The sequence below is a fragment of the Sphaeramia orbicularis genome, chromosome 20 (assembly GCF_902148855.1).
Source record: "Sphaeramia orbicularis chromosome 20, fSphaOr1.1, whole genome shotgun sequence".
Taxonomy (NCBI): domain Eukaryota; kingdom Metazoa; phylum Chordata; class Actinopteri; order Kurtiformes; family Apogonidae; genus Sphaeramia; species Sphaeramia orbicularis.
The window spans coordinates 2,888,803-2,898,766 of record NC_043976.1 but is presented as its reverse complement, the minus strand read 5'-3'; the positions used below and the strand labels follow the sequence as shown (position 1 = coordinate 2,898,766).

The 9,964-nt window shown below is 42.0% G+C and overlaps 1 long non-coding RNA gene across 1 annotated transcript; it reads left to right on the top strand.

Annotated features, from left to right (window-relative positions):
- Positions 1-673: 673 nt before the first annotated feature.
- Positions 674-9,260, top strand: LOC115411508 (uncharacterized). The gene is made up of 3 exons (XR_003934224.1): positions 674-686; positions 1,286-1,296; positions 9,106-9,260. It is a non-coding gene; the product is annotated as an uncharacterized LOC115411508 (long non-coding RNA).
- The last annotated feature ends 704 nt before the right edge of the window (positions 9,261-9,964 follow it).

Here is a 9,964-nt window from a genome sequence, read left to right as displayed (position 1 = left end):
CGGCCGCAGGTGTTTCCGATTCCCAGGCTCCGCCTCACACACACATGCAGCTACTGCAAGGATAGGTAGCACATCCACAGAGACAAAGACAGGCAGCACAGAGGCCTTAGGGCCGTCACAACACATACACACGTTTGTCTTAAAACTCTTTTCCTTGTTGTATCGTTCGTCAACATCCGTTTTCTTAAATCCATGTGACTCTAGTTGCTAAAAAGGTCTTTCCATTACAGTTTTGTGTGATATACCATTTGCGCTATTCCCGAAAAACCATCTCTTGCCGGCACAAAAACTTTTAATTGAAAAACGAGAGTTTAGGTGAAAGTGTTGTTTTTCCATTAGGCAAATTTTTTATGCACAACTTCTATTCGTGCAGTTTGAAGGTCAGTGGAAAAGCGACTGCTGACATGTGGGTTAAATCAGGTTCATCTACATGAACCTGTTGATGCTGAACGTCTAAATGTTCTGGAGGTAAATCTGAAACTGTTCGGTCACCATGACAAAGTTTTGACCTTTTGGTTGAAGAAAAGAAGAATAAACCCACGGTTCTGTCGGATGTTCATGTTTCTAAAACGCGTTAACAGTTGAACGTCGTCTCATGCGCGTCAGACAAAACACGAAAACAAATCCGAGTCTGACGGTTCCGCCATTCTAGGAAAATCGGAGCTTGTTCGTGAACCCAAACCCTGGTGACTGTCCAACAAAAAGCTCTTTAAATCATAAAGTGTTTGAGCGCGACGGTCGCAGCGAACACAATAGGCAGCTTGAATAGAAAACAATAGAGGCTGTAGTGTTTAATATTTCACAGCTGTGAGTCCCATCAGTGTCCTGGCTTCCATCAGCCTGTCAGACCGCACCGAGGGCATGCCTGCAGTGCAAACCTCATGTTTACCATGCTTTTACCTGTAAAAAAAGATGGAAGTTTCAGGAATCTGTCCGTTCTCCTTTTCCTCTTCCATGTTCACACAGGTTTTTTTTTTCCGTTCCGCTGCTCACATTTTCCAAACGTGTTTTAATTCGAACTCATCTGAGTCAAATTATCGGATCTTTGTCTCCCACCGTTCATCTGATTTCACTCCTCTGTTCATCCAGGTGGTTTAACAGCAATAAAATCTTCAAAACACAAATGAAAATGTGATTCATTCCTGCGTTTTCCTCTGGGAAGGTCAGAGGTCAGCGGTGCGCTCGAGGCTGTTGATCGCCCAGGCACATGGAGAGAGAGAGGAAATCAGGAAAATGGTTTCACACTCGGAGGGAAAATGAAAAACAGATCTGTTTAAAAACCCAGATCAGAACCGTGTCCTCCACAGAACGCAGACGCAGGCCTGAACCGGGACTGGGCCTCAAGACCAGGACCGGCCTCGGTCCAGAACCAGGCCCGAAGACCGGATCAATATGGAGCTGGACGAACAGAACCGGGCCGTGGTGTTCTATCAGTAGCATGTTTCTGTTTGTCTACGGTCAGACCAGGGGTGTCAAACAGATGGCCCACGGGCCAAAACCGGACCGACACAGGGTCCAGTCCAACCCCTGGATGGATTTATGAAATTATACTGAAGACATTAACAGCTGTTTTAGTTCAGGCTCCACGTTCAGACCCGTATGATCTGGGTCGGACCAGTTTAGTACAGACAAAACATCACAGAAATAATGACAAATACACGTTTAGGACCTGAGTAGAACCGTAGAAGAACCAGATCATTTACAGTTGGACCTGTGTAGAACCGTAGCAGAACCGGATCATCTCTGTCTGAAACTGGACCGGTCTCCACCCGTCACGGACCGGGCCCAGGACAGTTTCCCTCCGCCCCCCGCTGACCTTTGACCTCCAGCTGTGTGTGTTTATGGGTCGGCGTGGCGTCCAGCTGCAGGACTCGGACACATGGAGTCCATTTGGACCGAGCCGGTGCAGACGAAGGCCGTTCACACACTGTGGAACTGATCCTGTAAATACTGCGGTGGTGTTACGGAGCGGGTCAGACGCATCAACACAAACCTGCTGTGGGTTTGGACTGAAGACAGCGGGTCCAACAGGTTCTGGACCAGGCTCCGGTTCTGTTGGTTTGGCTTCAGATGGAAACATGTTCAAAGTGCGAACAAAGCAGGAGGAAACACTGGAACTTCTGTGGCACTTCTTCCTCTGTTCAACTGTTTATCAGTGATTTATCACCATTTATTCTAATATTATCTTCTGTATTTTGTATTTTTTTGTAAATCCTGTATTTTCTTATATTTAATTCACTGATTGTGTAGATGTTCATTAAAGCTCAGATTAAAGTTGAAGGTTATGATATTAAAAAAAAGAGAAAGCTGAAGAAAAAGTGGGTTTATTTCTTCTTTTTTTTTATTCTTTTGACTTCAACTTTTATTGGTTTTTCAACAAACAAAATAAAAGAGGCCAATGCTTTGACTTACATTATTTTTTCTTTAATTACATTTATTTATTACTTATTTTATTCATGTTGCTCATTATTTTTGTCAATTTCTTATTCATTTTGTTTATCAATTACTTTGACTGTTTTTGTTCATTTTTTACTTATTTTTTTCATGCTACTCATTATTATTATTATTATTATAATTTTATTTATTTTTTTGTTCATTTCATTCACTTTTTAATATATAGAATCAAAAAACCCAGTGTGTCCATCCACTGTCATTAATTCAGCTCCATGGGTTTTACTGGTAATTCATTATGTCCGTTTACATGACCATAAAAATACGATAACTGGCAGTAATCCGATAATTACCCTAATCAGATGTGACGTGTTTATGTACACTTCAGAAGTGTGATAATTGAAAAACCCTGGTTTACATGTTTACATTCATTATGACGTCAGACGTACACTTCCTGTCAATTTCAAAACGTCCGGTCTTGTCTTGTTACCATGGCAACGCCTACAGTGTCAGCGTTAGCTGTCCTAATGTGGGAGGAGCTAATAAAATGACAGAATAGGTCACATGTTACTGCTACCCTTCATTTCCACTTTTTTTTTGTTTTTTAACACCGTGATACTTGTATTTGATTTTATAAGTGTTTTGCTGCTGAATTAAACTGAGACCCAAACGTCCACCTTTAAGGGTTAAAGGTGGACATTTGGGTTTTTAAGGGTTAAAGGTGGACGTTTGGTTCTTTAAGGGTTAAAGGTGGACGTTTGGGTTTTTAAGGGTTAAAGGTGGACGTTTGGGTCTTTAAGGGTTAAAGGTGGACGTTTGGGTGTTTAAGGGTTAAAGGTGGACGTTTGGGTCTTTAAGGGTTAAAGGTGGACGTTTGGGTTTTTAAGGGTTAAAGGTGGACGTTTGGGTCTTTAAGGGTTAAAGGCGGACGTTTGGGTTTTTAAGGGTTAAAGGTGGACGTTTGGGTGTTTAAGGGTTAAAGGTGGACGTTTGGGTCTTTAAGGGTTAAAGGTGGATGTTTGGGTCTTTAAGGGTTAAAGGCGGACGTTTGGGTTTTTAAGGGTTAATGGTGGACGTTGGGTCTTTAAGGGTTAAAGGTGGACGTTTGGGTCTGTAAGGGTTAAAGGCGGACGTTTGGGTTTTTAAGGGTTAAAGGTGGACGTTTGGGTCTTTAAGGGTTAAAGGTGGACGTTTGGTTCTTTAAGGGTTAAAGGTGGACGTTTGGGTTTTAAGGGTTAAAGGTGGACGTTTGGGTCTTTAAGGGTTAAAGGTGGACGTTGGGTTTTTAAGGGTTAAAGGCGGACGTTTGGGTTTTTAAGGGTTAAAGGTGGACGTTTGGTTCTTTAAGGGTTAAAGGTGGACGTTTGGGTTTTTAAGGGTTAAAGGTGGACGTTTGGGTGTTTAAGGGTTAAAGGTGGACGTTTGGGTCTTTAAGGGTTAAAGGTGGACGTTTGGGTTTTTAAGGGTTAAAGGTGGACGTTTGGGTCTTTAAGGGTTAAAGGCGGACGTTTGGGTTTTTAAGGGTTAAAGGTGGACGTTTGGGTCTTTAAGGGTTAAAGGTGGATGTTTGGGTCTTTAAGGGTTAAAGGCGGACGTTTGGGTTTTTAAGGGTTAAAGGTGGACGTTTGGGTCTTTAAGGGTTAAAGGTGGACGTTTGGGTCTTTAAGGGTTAAAGGTGGACATTTGGGTTTTTAAGGGTTAAAGGTGGACGTTTGGTTCTTTAAGGGTTAAAGGTGGACGTTTGGGTTTTTAAGGGTTAAAGGTGGACGTTTGGGTCTTTAAGGGTTAAAGGTGGACGTTGGGTGTTTAAGGGTTAAAGGTGGATGTTTGGGTCTTTAAGGGTTAAAGGTGGACGTTTGGGTTTTTAAGGGTTAAAGGTGGATGTTGGGTCTTTAAGGGTTAAAGGCGGACGTTTGGGTCTTTAAGGGTTAAAGGTGGATGTTTGGGTCTTTAAGGGTTAAAGGCGGACGTTTGGGTTTTTAAGGGTTAAAGGTGGACGTTTGGGTCTTTAAGGGTTAAAGGTGGACGTTTGGGTCTGTAAGGGTTAAAGGCGGACGTTTGGGTTTTTAAGGGTTAAAGGTGGACGTTTGGGTCTTAAGGGTTAAGGTGGACGTTTGGTTCTTTAAGGGTTAAAGGTGGACGTTTGGGTTTTTAAGGGTTAAAGGTGGACGTTGGGTCTTTAAGGGTTAAAGGCGGACGTTTGGGTTTTTAAGGGTTAAAGGTGGACGTTTGGGTCTTTAAGGGTTAAAGGTGGATGTTTGGGTCTTTAAGGGTTAAAGGCGGACGTTTGGGTTTTTAAGGGTTAAAGGCGGACGTTTGGGTCTTTAAGGGTTAAAGGCGGACGTTTGGGTTTTTAAGGGTTAAAGGCGGACGTTTGGGTCTTTAAGGGTTAAAGGTGGACGTTTGGGTTTTTAAGGGTTAAAGGTGGACGTTTGGGTCTTTAAGGGTTAAAGGCGGACGTTTGGGTTTTTAAGGGTTAAAGGTGGACGTTTGGGTCTTTAAGGGTTAAAGGTGGATGTTTGGGTCTTTAAGGGTTAAAGGCGGACGTTTGGTTTTTAATGGTTAAAGGCGGACGTTTGGGTCTTTAAGGGTTAAAGGTGGACGTTTGGGTCTGTAAGGGTTAAAGGCGGACGTTTGGGGTTTTTAAGGGTTAAAGGTGGACGTTTGGGTCTTTAAGGGTTAAAGGTGGACGTTTGGTTCTTTAAGGGTTAAAGGTGGACGTTTGGGTTTTTAAGGGTTAAAGGTGGACGTTTGGGTGTTTAAGGGTTAAAGGTGGACGTTTGGGTTTTTAAGGGTTAAAGGCGGACGTTTGGGTTTTTAAGGGTTAAAGGTGGACGTTTGGTTCTTTAAGGGTTAAAGGTGGACGTTTGGGTTTTTAAGGGTTAAAGGTGGACGTTTGGGTGTTTAAGGGTTAAAGGTGGACGTTTGGGTCTTTAAGGGTTAAAGGTGGACGTTTGGGTTTTTAAGGGTTAAAGGTGGACGTTTGGGTCTTAAGGGTTAAAGGTGGACGTTTGGGTTTTTTAAGGGTTAAAGGTGGACGTTTGGGTCTTTAAGGGTTAAAGGTGGATGTTTGGGTCTTTAAGGGTTAAAGGCGGACGTTTGGGTTTTTAAGGGTTAAAGGTGGACGTTTGGGTCTTTAAGGGTTAAAGGTGGACGTTTGGGTCTTTAAGGGTTAAAGGTGGACATTTGGGTTTTTAAGGGTTAAAGGTGGACGTTTGGTTCTTTAAGGGTTAAAGGTGGACGTTTGGGTTTTTAAGGGTTAAAGGTGGACTTTTGGGTCTTTAAGGGTTAAAGGTGGACGTTTGGGTGTTTAAGGGTTAAAGGTGGATGTTTGGGTCTTTAAGGGTTAAAGGTGGACGTTTGGGTTTTTAAGGGTTAAAGGTGGACGTTTGGGTCTTTAAGGGTTAAAGGCGGACGTTTGGGTCTTTAAGGGTTAAAGGTGGATGTTTGGGTCTTTAAGGGTTAAAGGCGGACGTTTGGGTTTTTAAGGGTTAAAGGTGGACGTTTGGGTCTTTAAGGGTTAAAGGTGGACGTTTGGGTCTGTAAGGGTTAAAGGCGGACGTTTGGGTTTTTAAGGGTTAAAGGTGGACGTTTGGGTCTTTAAGGGTTAAAGGTGGACGTTTGGTTCTTTAAGGGTTAAAGGTGGACGTTTGGGTTTTTAAGGGTTAAAGGTGGACGTTTGGGTCTTTAAGGGTTAAAGGTGGACGTTTGGGTTTTTAAGGGTTAAAGGCGGACGTTTGGGTTTTAAGGGTTAAAGGTGGACGTTTGGTTCTTTAAGGGTTAAAGGTGGACGTTTGGGTTTTTACGGGTTAAAGGTGGACGTTTGGGTCTTTAAGGGTTAAAGGTGGACGTTTGGGTTTTTAAGGGTTAAAGGTGGACGTTTGGGTCTTTAAGGGTTAAAGGTGGACGTTTGGGTTTTTAAGGGTTAAAGGCGGATGTTTGGGTCTTTAAGGGTTAAAGGTGGACGTTTGGGTCTTTAAGGGTTAAAGGCGGACGTTTGGGTTTTTAAGGGTTAAAGGTGGACGTTTGGGTCTTTAAGGATTAAAGGTGGACGTTTGGGTCTTTAAGGGTTAAAGGTGGACGTTTGGGTTTTAAGGGTTAGGCGCATGTTTGGGTCTTTAAGGGTTAAAGGTGGACGTTTGGGTCTTTAAGGATTAAAGGTGGACGTTTGGGTCTTTAAGGGTTAAAGGTGGACGTTTGGGTTTTAAGGGTTAGGCGCATGTTTGGGTCTTTAAGGGTTAAAGGTGGACGTTTGGGTCTTTAAGGGTTAAAGGCGGACGTTTGGGTTTTTAAGGGTTAAAGGTGGACGTTTGGGTTTTTAAGGGTTAAAGGTGGACGTTTGGGTCTTTAAGGGTTAAAGGCGCATGTTTGGGTCTTTAAGGGTTAATGTGAGGTTCTTGTCTGAACCCTGGAAAATGGATCTGATCATTATTTGGATCCCAGTCTGGGTGTTTCTCTTCTTCTCTGTGACTCATGTCTGTTTTTCTTTGTTGCTCTTGTTCTTTTTTTTTATTGGATTGTATTTCTCTCATCATTAACTGCACAGAAAACCAGAGGAAAATAAAGCGACTGTGAACATTGAACCGAGGTCTGAGGTTCATGTCATTGAGGGTTCAGCTGCAACTGGAGCTGACCTCCTGACGACCTGTTGATAAAGGTCAGCATCTTCTGTAAACCTCCACACTGACCACACTGACCATCACCTCCTTAACTCCACCCCTGTCCAGTCCAGTCCCTCCCACTGCACTGGAAAATCTAAATCTGACCAAGTGTATTTGTCTCCTTTCTGTTCCGAATATCTGATCCCACTTAAAATCAGACAGTCACCTACAGAAGAACTGTACAGTTTGATATAAGAACTGATTTAGAGACAACAGATCTGGAAAATCAGAGTTCAGCTAATCTGACCAAGATCATTTTCATTTGTTCCATTGTCAGATTTTTTTTTTGTGCTAAATTCAAGATTTTTTTTTCTTGCTTAATTCAACATTTTTTGTTTTGCTTAATTCATTTTTTTTTTCTGAATTCAAGCGTTTTTTGCTTAATTCAGGAGTTTTTTTTTTGTTATTTGCTGAATTCCAGATTTTTTTATGCTTAATTCAAGATTTTTAGCTTAATTCCATTTTTTTTTTTTTTTTGCTTAATTCGAGCAAAAAATCTGCCACTGGAACAAGTGAAAATGATCGTGGTCAGATTAGTTGATCTCAGATTTTCCAGATCTATTGTCTATAAATCAGTTCTTCTATCTGACTGAACAGTTTCTCTTGAGGTGACTCTGTCTGATTTTAAGTGTGATCAGACATTTGGACTAGAAATGAGACAAATACACTTGGTCAGATTCAGATTTTTTACAGTGTGCAGATTCTCCAGAGGTGGAGGATGTGCTGAAGCTCTGGTCGATCAGGACAGAACCTCAGACTCATCTGAACCATGTGAGGAGGTGTGGGGGTGTGTGTGGGGGGGTGGGAGCCCAGCACGCAGAGCCCGAGGAGGGGAGGACACCATCAACCCCCCCCCCCCCCCCCCCCCACTGCCTCCAGCCCCCCCAGCAGCACAGCCACATTTTTATGTTTATTTTCACACAATTTGATGATCAATGGAAAAGTGCGTATTGATCGGTGCAGTACTGGTCTGGAGGATGTGGACTTGTACTGAGGGTCCGTTTGTCTGAGTTTTTCCCTGAAGTTGGATCCGAACCATCGCGGTCTGAAACTGTACGTTTAGTGTTTCACCTTCGTCTATAAACTTTTATTTGATTTGCGTTTTATTGTGACCGTGTGTAGATATCGTATTAATAGTTAAAACATCCTGCGACACACAATGGGCTCAGTGTTGGAGTGAAGGGTTCGCCGGCGTCGGACACCTCGGCCGACCCGCACCGGTCCAACAATGGGCCCTCAGTGCGGTCTGACAGGCTGATGGAACCCAGGACACTCTGATGGGACGCACAGCTGTGAAATATTAAACATTAGACTCACTATTGTTTTCTATTCAACCGCCTATTGTGTTTGGTCCGACCGTCGCCAAGAGTTCAACCCAGTTCTAAAATCCAAACAACAATTAGAGAAAAAGTTTTTACACTCGTCATGTCAAACAGGTTTTATCCATCGGACGGAGTCGATGGAATATCAGTCATCATTTCAGAGCGAATTAATCATGAAAACCTGAACAATGACCCTGAAAACTGAGGGAAAACAGGTCCAAGTGTTGAAGGTGAAACCACGTAAACATCAGGTGGACGTAAACACGGCTGTGATTGGTCGATGGGCGGAGCTTAGGACGGATCTGGGGTTGTTCCAACTTTAGAAACCCGGGCCCTGAAGTGTGAAAGTCCAACCCTCTGGAGTTTCCTGATTTGTCCTGTGAATTACAAAAGCACATGTGGAAGTTGTATGAGCTCGAAGGTTTGGACGCGTTTCAGAGGTTTTCTTTTTTTGGAGGGAAAGCCCTTCTTCGTCCTGACGCTCCAGACGTTTCCAAACTAACATGTTACTGTGATAAAGCCTGGGAGTCGACCTTCAGCTCAGGAATATGTTGTGGATTATTCTGACAACAGACTGAGTTCGACCCCTGGGTTGGTGGGTTCTGTCGCCCAACGCCACCATGTTGTTTCCATCGACAGCGAGGCTTGGTCGGCCGCTGCCCAGAGGGCGAAGACAAGAACAGATGGTCGATGATTGATTTAGTCTGAGACGGAAACAAAGTCACTCTGAGTTTATCCCCTCTGCGTGCGATCCATTCATCCTATCAGTACACGTCAATAACTGGAGTCTAATACAGTTCTTCATCTTTTCATGGTCATCAGATATGACCATATTTGGATGTTCAGAGGCTCTGTAGTTACCATGGAAACACCATCATCTTCTCCAACATTGATTCCCCAGTAAAACCCATGGAGTTGGATCAATGACAGTGGATGGAAATTAACAAAAATGATAAAAAAAAAAAAAAAAAGAGGAAAAAAAAAAAAAACAGACAATGATAAATAATGTGGAAAAAAAAGGCAAAAAAAGGTTAAAAAATAATAAAATAATCAACAAAATAAACAAAAACAGCCAAAGTAATGAATGAAAGGAATAAAAATTAACAATAAATCAAGTAATATTGACAAAATAAGCCACAAACTGAACAAAACTGAAGGAAAAATAATAAAATAGGCAAGAAAATGTTGAAAAATAAAATAATAATAACAACAGAACAGTCAAACTAATCAATAAAATTAATAAAATGAAAAAAAAAAAAAAAAAAGAAAATCAGCAACAAGAACAAAATAAGCTACAAACAGAACAAAATTTAAGAAATACGTTGAAATAATTGGTGTAAAATACAGTTCTTCATCTTTTCATGGTCATCAGATATGACCATATTTGGACGTTCAGAGGCTCTGTAGTTACTGTGGAAACACCGTCATCTTCTCCAACATTGATTCACCAGTAAAACCCATGGAGTTGGATCAGTGACAGTGGATGGAATCAACAAAAATGATGAAAAACAGATACAAAATGATAAATAATGTGAAAAAACAGGCAAAAAAAGGTTAAAAAAATAATCAAATAATCAATAAAATGAACAA